General features: G+C 51.5%; 1 pseudogene; it reads left to right on the top strand.

The window, feature by feature from the left end:
• The first annotated feature begins 380 nt into the window (after positions 1–380).
• Positions 381–7,719, top strand: LOC149361776 (uncharacterized; annotated as a pseudogene).
• Positions 7,720–13,546: the final 5,827 nt, after the last annotated feature.

The following is a 13,546-nucleotide window of genomic DNA, read 5'->3' as shown; positions in this document are numbered from 1 at the left end:
GAAGGGCATAATTGGCCTAAGAAAAAATTGGCTACAGAACTCAGTACGTCTTTGACTGGTGAGGCTCTCCGTGTGTTCGGTCGACTGTCTCCATCAGATTCAATAGATTACGATAAGGCAAATATGGCCCTGCTGCAACATTTTCGGTTCACAGAAGGATACCGCTAAAGGTTTCGTGAAAGTAAGCCGCTTGATAACGAAACAGGCAAGCAATACGCAGCACGCCTGCTCAGTCTTTTGGATAGATGGGTTGAGATGTCGGGAACGACTACAACGTACAAAGATTTACCTAGCTTGGTGGTGGCCGAATAGTTTTGAGGAACTGCCATAGTCGTCTATCGATTTTCCTTTGAGAAAGAGAGTGCAAGACGCTGGAGAAAATGGCGGAGGCTGGAGACACCTTTCTAGACGTCCAGCGGCAAGGAAACGTGTCTATGTTCAAAGAATTGTTTGAGGTGGGCATTCTGAAAGACAAGTATGCTCCATGAAATAGACAGTCAGTAAAGTTCCTCACTTGTAATCAACCAGGAGATAAGGCTGCCGACGTTGGCTCAAAGCCAGAACAGCTTTATTGCGTCTATTTTCAAAAAACAGGGCATGAAGTAAGCTGCTGCTCGAAAAAGCACGAAAACCAGAAGTTGTCGTCCTGCTTTGCTCATCCAGAGAGTGTTGTAGCTTCAAACGGTGTCAACAGCACAGAGGCTTCAACCAGCTGAGGATAAGGTCGTGGTCGGACTTGTCAAGAAAAATCCTTTAGATGCACAACACATGCCTGCACTGGAGGGAGAGCTCAGAGTCCTACCCTTGCGTGTTTTACGGGACACAGCGAGCAATACGATGGTTGTGCGGAGGGCCCTACTTCCTGACTGAGCTCTCGACGGCTCGAGATCCACGGTGTTCCTTGTTGATGGCAGTAGTCTGGAAGTTCCCGCGGCCGAAGTCTATACCGCTTCCCCTTATTTCACTGGCACGGCCCTGGTGAAGTGTATGGAGACACTATCGTACGATGTCATAATTGGGTGAAAGTAGGAAATGGGTTCCATGGTAAGCACGGCAGTTTGCACTCGTATTCTGCCAAGAAGGGTTTGTTGTACGCCTCCATCATGTCGCCTCTGGCAGAGAGGTTCGACAGGTAGTACTTCCAAAGTCTTGCCGGTCGCAGGTGTTAAGGCTTGCTCCCTATAGCCCGTTGGCCGGGCATCAGGGCATTAAGAAGACTACAGATGAAGTTCTTGAAGAATTCTGCTGACCGGGAGTGCAGGAGGAGATTCAAAGGTGTGTCAGTTCGTGCGATACCTTCCAAAGGACGCGCCCGAAAGGCAAAGTAGGGAGAGCTGCGTCGCGAAGCGTGCCCCTTATCGACCCTCCTTTCGATCGGGTCGCTGTCGATATTATTGGTCCCCTGTCGCCCACATTGGTGAAGACCAATAGATATATTTTCACTCTCGTCAATTTCGCCACTCGGTATCCCGACGTTGTGGCTCTGCCAAAGATGGATTCAGCAACCGTGGCAGAAGATTTGGCGGAGATGTTTTGCACGAATAGGTTTTCCGTGAGAGATCCTTTGTGACCAGGGCCCCTGTTTCACTTTGGAAGTGATGAAAGAGCTCACAGATAACTTGGCGGTGAAACATCTCAACACGATCCTTTACCATCCAATGTGCAGTGAGATGGTGGAGAAATTTAACGGCGCACTGAAGCAGATGCTGCGAAAGCTCAGTCAGGAGCAGCACAAAATATGGTATCATCATATCGCCCCGCTTCTCTTTGCATACAGAAACGTGCCGCAGGAGAGTATAGGGGTTTGTCCGTTTGATTTGATATTTGGACGGCATGTGCGAGGACCACTCGCAGTCCTCAGAGAGCTCTGGACAAGGGAGGAGGAGGTAGAAGACACGAAGACGGCACATGCTTACGTTCTCGACCTAAGAGAATGTTTCGAGCAAACTGTGAGAGCGGCACATCAAAATTTGTTGCGTGCGCAGAAATCTCAGAAGAGATACTATGACAGAAATAGCAAGAAGCGGTATTTAAGGGTTGCAGAGCGTGCCCTCAATCTTCTGCCGAGTAGCCACAATAAACTCCTGATGCAGTGGAAAGGTACTTTCGTTGTCTGTGGCAAAAGGAACGATGTTTATTATTGGATCGACTTTGGTCACATCAGAAGCTATTCCACATCAATACGCTCAAACGGTACGAAAGGCGTGCGTCCTATGAGACCGAACAGGCGTCATCTTTCTTCGTAATCGAAGAAGGGGGCTCAGAATAAAAACTGCCTAACCTATGCACAGACCACGGTAAAGGAACTGAAGCCATGTTTATCTCCGCCAAGCTCGATGACGACAAACAGCAGGAGATTTGGAGCTTACTTGACGCGTATGCAGACATCATTTCTGACATCCCCGGGAATTACATGACTACAGCGCAACGAACGGGACAAGAAGAACGACACAGGCAGAGACAAAACACAGCGCTGACTTACAAATGAAATCTTTATCAGCTGCCAGCCGGAATAAGTACCAAGCACGCGGTGAAAAATGAAAAGTGATCGACATAAGTCATGCAGCGGAAAAATTTCAAAACATAAAAAATATAAAACAAAATCAAGCACACGCGTGTCAACATTCACATTCAAGGTAGCGTTTTTCTTTTCCTGACAGCAGTACAGATGGTGCGCTTATGCATTCTACCGGGAGCCTTGCTATGATGTGTGCTTCTATGGTTTCTCTTGTCAGCGAATCGCGGTTCCTACCTTTAACAAAACACTCGTTGTACAATGGTACGCAGGCATCATTGTCATTTTCGTCATCAATATCATCACTTTTGCAGTTTCTGCAGTGTTTCGATACGTGGCCTACGAAAGGCCCACGTGAAAACTAGTCTACTGGAGTGTCAACTCAAGCTCTCGACTTTTCAAGTCGTAAATACCCCGCAATACCCGCTGCCTTTTACCATGAAGGATGTTGTCGAAAAGGAGATAGACGAGATGATCAAGTTAGGGGTCATTGAACGTTCAACATGTCCATAAAATTCTCCCTTCATTCTGGTTAAAAAAAGACAACACCTATCGGACTTGCATCGACTTTCGACGCGTCAATGATGTTCTTGTGTCTGATGCAGAGCCCACTCCAAGAACAGACGTAATATTTAACGAGGTTCGAACCAAGAGGTACTTTCCGAAATCTGACCTTGCTAAAGGCTGCTGGCGAGTTACCTTGGAGGAAACTTTGAGACCAAAAACAGCGTTCTCTACCCAATCAGGTCACTATCGGTTCGCCTTAATGCCCTTCGACATTAAGACAGCATCGGCTATTTTTAAGCGCCTGATGCGCATTCCGTTACAAGGCATAGACAATGCCGTTCATTACATAGACGGTGTTGTCATAGCGACCTCCATCTGGGAAGAACGTCTTTGGACGTTAAACAGGCTATAGCAGAGTGCGCGTGGCAGGCCTCACGAGGAAACCGCAGAAAAGTGAAGTCGGAGTCACTAACGTCGCTTTTCTTGGACATCAGCTTGGGGAAGGGACAATCCGACCGCTGGAACCAGTGGTGGAAAAGCTTGTCCACGTTCCGCTTCCGGAGACCAGAAAGCAAATACGTTCCTTTTTATGACTTGCCGGATACTACTACGATTTCTTACCTGGCTATGCATACAAGGTGCAACCGCTCGTGGAGATGACAAGCAAAAATGAACGCAACGTTGTCTCTTGGTCATCACAGTGACAAGCCGGTTTTGACGAGCTCAAAAAAGCATTAACTTCGAGGCCCTTGTTAAGAGCCCCAGTCCTCAGTATGTTGTAATATACTTTCCTAAGGTTTAACGATAACACCGAAACTTGGAAAAAGAAGAAACGCGCAGAATAAGGTTCCTGCCAAGTATTGAGAAGATCTGCGGGCGCAAGCTACCTACTAGAATGTTCTTATTACGCTGATTTCGATTTACTGAGCCAATTGAAAGTTGGATGATTATTTTGAACAAATCAGCTGAGGTTTCACTGATTTTATTCTTGCCGATCATCGATCTTAGGCACTGTTTCAGTCAAGCCCAAACATAAATTGGTTGGTTGGTTTATTGACGTTAAATGTCCCAAAGCAGCTCAGGCTATAAGGGACGCGAACTGTCATCGCATCGTACAAAAGCCTCTAGAATTTCGCCTTCATCGAAATTCGGCCGCAGAGGCCGGAATCGAACTCGCGTCTCTGGGGTCAGCAGCCGAGCGCCGTGACCACTGAGCCACCGCGTCAGCACAGGCATAAATTACTATTCTTCATTGATTCACATACGAAGAGTGGACAAGGAAGAGGAAACCCTCTTCGTTTCAAAAAAAGACGACTGATGTTCATCAGGGCAAAGTGTTGATCTATGGTGCGCTTTAAATACGGAAGAAGGTCCAGTGATGGGGAGGAAGGCGTGAAGTGGGAAGGGCGTTAGGATGGGAAGCAAGCAAGAATCTTGTCCAGGCTGCTAAAGAGCATCAACAGGTTCACCTGTAAAACGGTGAAAGGAAAGAGGCAAGCTCAGTAGAGAGGTACGCTAAACCATATGCCGGCAATATTGCTCTGGTGGCATTCTCATGCTTCGCTTCCAATGCGTTTCATAGAGCATGCAGCATCGCCACTTCCGTGTTCGCTTTGGAACCAAGGTGTCTTCGCGAATTCGGTCTCCACCGGAGTGACGTTGCCTCAATGTTCGTAGCATACGCAGTACAATTCTTTTTCGGGCACTCTGGGTGGCCTGTGCGGTTTTAAGGGCGGTTGATGAAGAACCGCCTAGAGAGAGAGAGAGAGTTTTTCAGACTCTTTTCACCATCATCCCCCTTGACCCTGCTCGCAGTTCGCATCCCCACTGCTCCGTTGTTAAACAAACTATCAAGATTTATCGAGGTTCGAAGTTTTGACAGCCACTTAGAAACAATCAGCTTTTCGCTTATTACTAGCTATTTTCGGGACCGGCGCAATGCGTGTTTCAACTGCTGTTGGGGAGAATGGACGGACAGACGATGCAGCGGGAGACCTATATTTTGCCAACGTTATTTGAACGCGTTCGAGGGTCATGTCCGTTATTCGCCGTGTTAGAAGGTCACAATATTTTGTGCTTACTGTGATGCCGAGACAGCAAAGACGAAGTCGTGATGAAAGAAGCAGGCGTAGGAAGACGAGGAAGTGGGATTAAAAGAAAGGCTAGGCAATCGAGCGGACGCTCAGCTCAGCGCGTCTCTGTGTCAGTTTTTACACTGGCGCAGTCGACCAACGTCGAGCCCGGCCCGGACCTCCACGACCCGTCGCTCCTCCTTCGAAGCGGCCGGGCAGTCCCACGGCCTGCTCCCTCGGCGCCTGGAACCCCTCTTCCGCCCGAGAACGGCGTCCATGCCTCCTCGGCGGATTCGGCCTTGGCCCTTCTTCCCGAAGCCCTCTCCATCATCCGGGAGTTATCTGCTTCTTTGACTGCAGCGCTTGGCCGTGCATCACTGTCCTCTGGATACCCAGTAACCCCGATACAAATTCCGGAGTACCGTGGATTTTCTGACGACGCTGAAGCGTGGATTCAAGTGGTCGACGCTGCTGCCCGGCGTTTCGCCTGGTCTCCAGCCACCACGCTCGCCGTCGCTGAAGACCATCTCCGCGGTGCCACCCGCGCCTGGCACCAGTACGAAGGCCGCCGCTACACCACTTGGCCGGCCTGGACCTCTGCACTTCTTGCCGCGTTTACACGCCTGGCCACTGCGCACGTCGCCAAACTCACGACGATGAGAGCGCGGCGCCATGCTCCAGACGAAGACATCGCCCTTTACAATCAAGATAAGGTACGCATTCTTCAGGCCTGCAGGGGCCGCACGTGGCCGCAGCAGGCGTTGGGCTCTGAGGCGCCCATTGCCGCGGTGGAAGCATCTGAGCTCCTGCGGGTCGGCTCCAACACAATCGTCAGTCCGCCACCGCAGTCACCGCAGCCGACGAGCGGATACGCGTCCTCCGTGGTGCACCGCTCTCAGATGACCGCCTCGCTCACCGAGGTGTCGGCAGTTCCCGGCCAAAATGCAACCAGCGCTCCTCCCAATTCCATCGGGAGCGCGGGCTCCGTCTCAGCAGTGCCACCATCCCCGCTGATGTCTCGGGAACCGTCTCATGGACCGATCAGGCATCCCAACATTCCGGCATCGACTCATGATGGACACCGCTTCGGTTGGCCCGCGGCGCAGCCGCCTCCTGCAGGCAGTGCTGGGTTCATGACGACACCTTCGCCACGGCACCCGTGCTTCGCCAGCTCGGTGACGGCGGCTCCGGGCTCAGTGGCTATCAGCAGCGTCATCGGATGCTCAAGTCCGAACAGTAATAGCCTGGGTAGCATGCCGCCTGGAGTGCGGTCGCCTGGGCTGCCGCCTCAACGGATGACGGCCACTCCAGGACAACCGCGTCCCCTGCTGCCGGGACGTCAGTTTCATGAGCCAATTTTCCCAGGCAACAAAATCCGGCGCCAGCCTGTTTCCAGCGTGGACTTCCGCGAAGAGGACCGCATCGACGAGGGTTACGAGGCCCTTAGCGGAAAGCGGACCCCTCCAGTGCCACCTGCTCGGCAGCCAGCAACTTCCGGGTCCCGCTCCGGACGCAGGCTACCAGTAGGCCGTTCGCGGCTGCCGCCTTCTCCGGGTTCCAGGGTCGGCAGCGGGCCATCAGTATCGCGCCTCCTAATGGTCCAAATCGAACGAGAATTGGATGCTCCCACGTCCCCTCCCGTTAGAGAGAGGCTGCATCAGGGCAGGCAGCTTGATGAGAATCGAGAAGATAGTCCACCACCGGCGTCGCCCTTGATGCGTCGACGCAGTTTCGAACCCACCACCTTGCATGACGACCTCGCAGGGACACGGTCGAGAGCCTGCAACTGTCCGGGTACTGTCCTCGTCTGCCGCGGCCCTCCACGCCGATCCACCAGCGGACGACTTCGCGGCGCCTATGTCAGGGATGCCGACGATGATATGGACGGCCTGTTCATGATCAGAAAGGCCAAGGGGAAAAGAAGGAAGAGAAGGAAGAGAAGGAAGAAGAGAAAGAAGAGAAAGAAGAAGAAAAGAAAGTGGAGGAGAAAAGAACCAGATGAGAAGGCTGAGGAAGTTCCGCCTCCAGCCAGGCCTGCTCCCCTGCTCCTCCCCCTACTTCGACGCCAATGGACGGGCCTCTAAAACTCAAGCTTCCCGTCGTGTTTGTCTTCGGCGGCCCCGGCTGCGGCAAGGGTACCCAATGCGAGTAGATAGCGGCCAACTACGGCTTCACGCACATCTCTTCCGGTGACCTGCAGCGGGCGGAGGTGCAGTCCGGCAGCGACCTGGGCAAGTAGATGAACGAGATCATGACGAAGGGTGAGCTCGTCCCACTGGTCACGGTCTTGCAGCTGCTGAAAGGAGCAATGAGGAAGAGCGTGGCGACAGCCAAAGGTTCCTGATTGACGGTTACCCCAGGAACTCCGAGCAGGGTGACCGCTTCGAGGCTGAGGTGTGCAAGTGCACCAACCTGCTCTAGGTCGAAGTGAAGGACGAGACCAGGAAGGAGCGGCTGCTGAAGCGGGGCGAGACGAGTGGCCGCGTGTACGACAACGAGGTCTGGGTGCGACGCGGCCTACAATCAACAGGGCGTCCGCAGTCGTGGCCGAGTGTGATGCCGAGACAGCAAAGACGAAGTCGTGATGAAAGAAGCAGGCGGAGGAAGACGAGGAAGTGGGATTAAAAGAAAGGCTAGGCAATCGAGCGGACGCTCAGCTCAGCGCGTCTCTGTGTCAGTTTTTACATTACATTCATTTTAGTGCTGAAAACAACTTTACTGCACTTTCCAGAAACTTGGTACGTTTATGTTTAGTGACATTACACCGTTCAATCGCATGTATCCAGACTACGTTCAGAAACATCCGGCAGCTGTTCAGTCGCTGTTCTGTTCTCGCGATCAACAAAGTTGAATGTCCTGTAACCGCAGGTTTCGATACACTTTTTGTCAAGAGTGACTACAATAAGGTCGCGAGTATTGCTCAACTACAAGTATTATTACATGATACAAAGCTGCTTCTGTTCACCTTTTATACATATATTTTTTTCATAGCTACGCAGCCATTTTTGCTATGGATGGGAAAAAATTAGCCTACGTCAAATTACACGATTTTACTGCTGTCCCAAAAATTCAACGTGCTGCTCGTGCCAAATGTCTAGTTTAACACTTAGACATCGTATTAATAAAACCAGCCTTGTCTCTCTTGGCGACCTGTTACGCCGCCTATTTGAGCAGTCAGCGTAATAATGCAGTACGGGAATCCATACCGCGAAAGGCATGAAAGTTTTCAGACGACAACGAGCGCAGCAACATTTCTGGCATGCGTGTAACTTCACGAATATTTGCCAGGTGGTCTCGCGAGCAGTAAAACCAAACTCTGGAGGCGCTCTTATCTTTGTCATGTGCAGGATGAACTAAACACAAAGAAAGAACAGCACCGGCACTCCGCACGAGTTGGCAGCTGTGCTGTGTGCTCGGAGGACGGAGCACTCCACGAATGGAAAACGTTTTTCAAAGATTAAATTGTTTCGACGTACACCCCCCGTCAAATGTACTAAGCCCAATGGGTTTGCTTGTAAGGCTTGCAGCATGCCTCGTTATGCATTCTCAGTGACCGTAATGGCTCGCAAGAGGAATGGCTTTGCGTCCTCAATGCTCCCTAGGTTCGGACAGCTTGTTCGGCTAGGGAGCAAATCCCTTGGGCTGTACACTTTTGACGGCAACTGTACACATATATGGGTGCTGTCGGATTCCATAACTTTTTAAAACAAATATCTGTTTTCAATAAAACCATTGCAAGTTATGGACAAAAATGTTTCCAAAAGCAAAGACTCGCGTCATAAGACGAAACTAGGTTTCTTGGAAACACTGAACCAGACCACCAGACCTTGGGAACACCAGACCAAAACGATCGCTTTTGTTCTTTCGCAGTGTTGCGTATCTGGCGCACAGCTGACCAGAACATAACATTTGCGTCCAATGTATGCAAACTTTTTCCTTTAAATAAATGCAAAAAACATGATTGGATATGGGCACAAAAAAAATCTAACTATTGCTAGTAAACATCGAGGCTCTCAAATTGTCAATTTTGCTCAAGGATAGGAAAAATATCCCTTCAACTTGACTCCAAAACTTCATCCCGACATTTGTAAGCCGTTGCTCACTCTGTCAATGAGAATTTCTGTTCACTGGCCAACAGCTGTGAAGCTTTTGGGGTTCCGGAGAGACTCAATGAGGCGACAATCAGACCCGTCATTAAGAGGAGGTTACTAAGACTGTCTAGATCCGGAAAACCCGCGATGAGGAACTAAATCTGCAACCCTTGAGGCTAGAACCTTTTGCGGTGATGCTATTTTAAGAATGCTGTTCCAGAAACTAAGGGCTAATAAATCGGATATAATAAGGCTTAATAAGGTTAGCATAGGTGAGCCACATGCAGTGTTAGTGGACGGGAACGTATTGAGTTACCGTGGTTTCGCTGACCGAGAAAAGCTAGGTGCGCAACTCTTGATCGATAAGGATATACGTGGCGACGTAGAGGCAGTTCCATGAAATTCACGACAGGGTGGCAGTTACCGTGATTAAGTTTAGGGAAATGTTAAATTTAAGGTTAAACACGTAATTCCAATCACGATAAAAAGATGGGTTCAAGGTTGCCTAGGACATCGTGTCGGCAATAACTACAGCAGCAATGCTGTACTTAGTCCATGGGATCTAAAGAGCAGGAAGATGGCAGAAAGATAGATACTCCTCTTTAACGGAAGATAATGACCCTAGCATTCGTGAGGTGAATGATAACCTCTCAAATATAACCACGAAGTGTACGATAATAAATAGGAGGAGAAAAGTTGGAAACAATAGATTAGCAACTGAGCTAGACAGTGAAGCTGTAGGAACATGGCAGATAGAATTTTTAGTTCCTGGTTCAAATTGTTCTGTAAGGTACGGTTCCTATGATGACTGATGTTCAGAGCAAGCATTTATATTGTAGCGTGCAACGCCAAAAAGAACACCCGCGCAGGGACGAAAAACCTGCGGCGGTCCCCTAGTGGTTCGAGCGCGCGCGAGAGAGCCAACTAACTTCTTCCTCTTCTAGCGCATGCGCTACTTCTGTCTCTTCTTCGAATGCATGTATCACTGCCCCCCTCTTCTGCAGCATCGACACGATGCGGCTGGGAGTGAAAAGTCAGCGAAAGGGTAGAACACAGCTGCAGTGGACCGCAGTTCAGTCAGGTAGCCGGTCGTGGTAAGGCTTCATGCGAACAACGTGTACGACTTCAGTTCGGTGCGACCGGCGCGATGAACAAGCTGTCGGGGCGGGAGCAACTGCATAAGTCACATCACTGATGCGGCGCACTACTTCGTAAGGGCCGAAGTATCGGCGCAGCAGCTTTTCAGAGAGCCCGCGGCGACGAACAGGTATCCAAATCCACACAAGGTCGCCGGGAGCATAACTGACGAAACGGCGTCCACAGTTGTACTTAGTGGCGTCAGCCTCCTGTTGACGGTGGATGCGCAGGCGGGCCAGTTGACGCGCTTCCTCAGCACGCTGAACGAAGGTATTTACGTCGATGTCAGCGTCAGAGTCGCAGTAAGGGTCGACGGGCAACATAGCATCCAACGGAGTGGTCACCTGGCGACCGAAGACAAGCTGAAAGGGGGTCAGTCGGGTTGTTTCCTGCAGGGCGGTGTTGTACGCGAACGTTACGTACGGCAGAATGGCGTCCCAAGTTCGATGCTCGACGTCAATGTACATTGATAGCATGTCGGCTAGTGTGCGGTTGAGTCGCTCTACCAACCCGTTTGTCTGCGGGTGATACGCCGTAGCACGTCGGTGGCTCGTGTGCGTCAGAGTCATCACGGACTGGGTTAAGCGGGCCGTGAAAGCAGTTCCCCGGTCAGTAACAACAACGGCGGGTGCTCCATGACGCAAGACAATGTTGTGGACGAAGAACTGCGCCACTTCAGCAGCAGTGCCTTTGGCAAGAGACGTGGTCTCAGCGTACCGTGTGAAGTAGTCAGTCGCAACGACTATCCAACGCTTTCCAGACGAAGACTTCGGAAATGGGCCAAGGAGGTCCATGCCCACTTGATGGAAAGGGGTCTTCGGTGGATCGACGGGGTGAAGAAATCCGGCCGGTTTCAATGGAGGAGTCTTCCGACGTTGGCATTCACGGCATGTTTTGACGTAGGCCCGCACCGATGGGAGTAACCTGGGCCAATAATACTTTTGTCTAATCCGCGCGAGTATACGGCTGACTCCAAGGTGGCCGGCGGATGGTGCATCATGACAGGCACTCAAGATCTCAGACCGCAGCTGTGATGGTACGACAAGTAGGAACACTTCTTCGCTGTTGGCAAAGTTGCGCTTGTAGAGAACACCAGACCGTAAAGTGAAGGTGTGAAGCCCTCGAAGAAAAACACGCGGAATGGGAGCTTCACTGCCTTCGAGGTAATCGATGAGCGGCGCCAACTCCGTGTCCGCCCTCTGAAGCTGCGCCATTTGGGTGGTACTAACAGAGCCCAGGAAAGGAAAATCATCGGTGGTTTCTTCGGTATTGATTGGGATAGGTGCGCGCGACAGACAATCCGCATCCTGATGCTTGCGGCCAGACTTGTAAAGTACTGTTAAGTCGTATTCTTGCAAGCGTAAGCTCCATCTAGCCAAGCGTCCTGAGGGGTCTTTGAGGCTCGCCAGCCAGCATAAGGAGTGGTGGTCGCTTACCACACGGAAGGGTCGTCCGTAGAGGTACGGTCGGAACTTGCAGATGGCCCATATCACTGCAAGACATTCTTTCTCCGTCGTAGAATAATTGGTTTCGGAGCGCGTAAGTGTCCGACTAGCATAACTGATGACCCGTTCTGCACCGTCTTGCCACTGGATCAGTACTGCACCAAGGCCAACATTGCTGGCGTCAGTGTGGATGTCCGTGGCAGCATGCTCGTCGAAATGGCCGAGTATCGGAGTGCTTTGCAGACGGCTGCGAAGCTCGACAAATGCAGCCTCTTCGTCGGTCCCCCAGAGGAAGGGCGTGTCGTCACGGGTCAGTGCGTTCAGCGGTTCCGCGATTTTCGAGAAATCTTGAATAAAGCGCCTATAATAGGAGCACAGGCCTAAAAACCGGCGAACGGCCTTCTTGTCAGTTGGGCGTGGAAAACCTGAGACGGCAGCAGTCTTGTCAGGGTCCGGGCGAACACCTTGTGCGCTGACAACGTGACCAAGAAAGCGAAGTTCCTCAAAGCCAAAATGGCATTTCTCGGCTTTGATGGTGAGTTGCGCGGATTTGAGCGCTTGTAGCACAATGCGCAACCGCTCCAAGTGTTGGTCAAAGGTGGGCGAAAATATAACGACATCGTCCAGGTACACCAGGCAGGACTGCCATTTCAAGCCGGAGAGGACAGTGTCCATCATGCGTTGGAAAGTTGCCGGTGCTGAGCACAGACCAAATAGGAGCACTTTAAACTCATAGAGGCCGTCAGGCGTCACGAAAGCCGTCTTCTCCCGGTCTCTCTCGTCCACTTCGATTTGCCAGTACCCGCTTTTAAGATCCAATGACGAGAAGTATCTGGCGTTCCGCAATCGGTCGAGCGCGTCATCTATCCTGGGCAGCGGGTAAACGTCCTTTTTGGTCACGCTGTTAAGTTTCCTGTAGTCCACGCAGAAACGCAGAGTATTGTCCTTCTTTTTGACAAGAACCACAGACGATGCCCACGGACTGGTGGACGGCTGAATGACATCGTCTGCAAGCATCTCGGCAACCTGATTCTGAATGGCTTCTCTCTCCACCGGGGAAACACGATATGGGCGCTGGCAGACGGGTCGCGTAGTCTCGTCAGTGATGATACGATGCTTGGCGAGTGGAGTTCGGCCGACCTTCGAGCACGTAGCGAAACAGTCCGCAAATTCTGCCAAGAGGGCCGACAGAAGATCCCTCTGAACCGACGGCAAGGCAGGATTTATTCTGACTGACTGAAGAACGTGATGTGGGCCAGCATACTCCGGAGAGGGTCTTCCCACGGTGCACAAACCTGGAACCTCAGCAACGTCGTGGAGGAAGGCAATAGCCATGCCTTTGGCCAGGTGCTGATATTCGTTGGCAACGTTAGTCAGGAGGACGTGGGTGCGGCCGTCACGTAGTTGGACGAGACCTCTTGCAACGGCAAGTCCCCGCTTAAGCAGCAGTGGACTATGGCTGTCCGCTAGGCCCTCGTAGTCATGAAAGAGGTCGTTCCGCACGAGCACCAGAACACTGCACCGCGGCGGCCCCGTGACGTCGTTCTCGACAATGCGCAGAGCGTTGCTGCAGGGATCGCGGGAGTCAAAGCGCGCCACGGCCTGTTTGGTCGAGAACGTGACACGTGCCTCCTGAAAGTCAATCACAGCGCCGTTCGACTGCAGGAAGTCGATCCCCAGAATCAAGTCTCTGGAACACTCGGGGAGTACGACAAATTCACCAACGTACGTAAAACCACTAATCCCAACTCTAGCCGTGCACTTGCCCACAGGGGAAAT

The sequence above is a fragment of the Amblyomma mixtum genome, chromosome 2 (assembly GCF_055824585.1).
Source record: "Amblyomma mixtum isolate Tamu chromosome 2, ASM5582458v1, whole genome shotgun sequence".
Classification (NCBI taxonomy): Eukaryota; Metazoa; Arthropoda; class Arachnida; order Ixodida; family Ixodidae; genus Amblyomma; species Amblyomma mixtum.
The sequence above is the reverse complement of the archived record's forward strand: the minus strand, read 5'-3'. Positions and strand labels throughout refer to the sequence as shown.